The following is a 2,133-nucleotide window of genomic DNA, read 5'->3' as shown; positions in this document are numbered from 1 at the left end:
GACCACGGGCGGGGCACCGGGGCCCCGCCACTGCCCGCCCCGCGCTGCGCCCGTCTCCAGCCTGGTGGGAGCAACCCCCGTTCAAACTGCCACCGCGTGTGAGGCAGCTTGCGGGTTTGGGGCATCAGCAGATGCAAAGTCCAAGCCGCTCTCGGGGAGCCTGAACCCCCTTTGGGGTTTTTTGGTTTTTTCATTTCATTTGTATTCCAGGCCAAATTAGCCCCAACTCATTCCAAATCCAAGAGTGGCCCTACTACTGGCGAGCAGCCTTCTCCCGCACCTGGGGCTTTCAGATATTTCCAAATCCTTTGGCCGGCATCCTATTCGCCCCCAAGTTTTGCTTGCCCTCAGTCATAACAAGCGGGGAGACTCCCTCTTCCATCAACTGGTCTTAAAGCTGCCACACCTCAGTGGGTACTGAGCCACACCAGAGGAGCAGTTCTGCGAAGCGGTTCAGTAAAACTGCCCTCTTGCAGTTTTTCTTCAAGACACGTGAAACACATTGTCAAAAGCCAGGACCTAAATTCCACTTTCAGAATGTGCTCCCAGACAGGTAAAAACACGGACCTTTTTTTGCACAGCTGCATGGTATTTCCCCTGGCCACTGTGCTTGTTCTGAGTCTTCAAGAGGCCAAGAGCTCACTTTGGGTTTGCTCTCAAGGCTGTCTCAGGGCTGCTGGCCTCAGAACAGAGCAAGACTTCCCCCTTGATGGCCCACTTCTCCCTCGCTCCAAACAGTTTTATTTACAGCTGATGGGCATATTTTAAGCTTCCAATACAATAATTTCGTATTTAAGGCCTGGCAGCGCTGTGCCTGCAGCCTTGCTCAGCCAGGCTGGGGGCAAGCAAAGCAAAGCAGCAACCCGCCCAGCTGTGGGCATAAATTAAGCACCTCTTAATTTATAATGCTTAAATTTATAAAGCATCATAAATTAAGGAGGCCCCAGAGAGTGCCTGCTGAGGGGCACTGCTGGGCGCCTTCCTGGCACTGTCTATGACCTGCGCCTGAGTGACTTTCTCATTCCCGCCTCGTGGCCCCACTTCTGCCTTGGAGCGTCAGGGCAGGGGCAAGAGCTGCAGGCCCAAGGGAAGGCAGATGGGACGGCTTGCCTCAAAGCTTCTCAGTCCACCTGCCTCCTAGTGTCCCTTGCAGTGCTGAAGCAAGGAGGGAAAAGCAGGGTTACCGCCCCAGGCGCCGAAGTGAAAGGGCGCCAATGAGCTGCCCAGCCAGGGTGGGGCACAGGACAGAGCTGTGAGTAGCTCATTTAGGGGGGCGCAGGGACAGGGAGGGCAGGTCCCACTGCCGCACGCACCCCCGGGCAAGCATGGGGACTGTGTATCCCCTGATCTGTGTGTGGGACGAGGACAGGCTGCCACTGTGGGCTTGCCCTGGGCGCCAAAATTCCTTGCTACAGCACTGGTCCCCTGACCTGCTGGGTGACATTGCTAGCAGCATGGCTGGTACCTAGGTGGACAGGCAGAGCTAGGGTGTGGCCTGAGGGAGGGATGAGCTGTGGCAGGCTTCCCTGGATTTGGGCTCCAGAGACGCCATGTGAGAACAGATGAGTCTTTCTGTCCCTCACAGAAGGTCCCCCTCAACCACTATCGCTCTTCTCTTCCTTCTTGGTGCAGAGGCCTCAGAGCCTCCATCCCTAGCACGCTGCACTTCCTGCTCTCCAAACTGCTATGTCCTTCAGCTCTAACCTGCTGATATCCTGCCCTCTGCCTTTTCTTCCTCAGCCCTTCCTCCACACAATGCTTGAAAGCAGTTGCTGACTTCAGGAGGTTTCTCTTGAATTCTGGGGACTCTCCTTCTTCCAGAAGTCATATGTTGTCACATCTCTTCTTTTCCCTTTGACCTCTCCTGCACCAGCCTGTTAGAAATAGAATATTGTTAGAAATGTGCAGCTTGCATCTTGCACCTGATAAGAAAGAAATACTGCCCAAGGCTCCTTCCTCCCCAGGTCCTGCCTTAGCCTTTCTCAGCCTTTCTTATGCTGATTGCAGTTTCTCCCCCGGTCCCGCCTTACCCTTTCTCATGCTGATACAGAAGCTGGAATTCAATTGACTGTAGCCTTGAAGTGTAAACTTTTGGTGAACTGTTGTGGTCTTTGAGCATGCTTAATTAGCTGA

At 54.2% G+C, this 2,133-nt stretch overlaps 1 protein-coding gene across 1 annotated transcript in view; it reads right to left on the bottom strand.

Annotated features, from left to right (window-relative positions):
• PROS1 (protein S (alpha)) overlaps positions 1-2,133 on the bottom strand; it is a 65,451-nt gene that overhangs the window by 54,300 nt on the left and 9,018 nt on the right. The gene's annotated exons all lie outside the window — the stretch shown is intronic.

This window comes from Crocodylus porosus, unplaced genomic scaffold (genome assembly GCF_001723895.1).
Source record: "Crocodylus porosus isolate Cpor-Errol unplaced genomic scaffold, CroPor_comp1, whole genome shotgun sequence".
NCBI lineage: Eukaryota > Metazoa > Chordata > Crocodylia > Crocodylidae > Crocodylus > Crocodylus porosus.
This window is presented reverse-complemented; position numbering and strand designations above follow the sequence as displayed.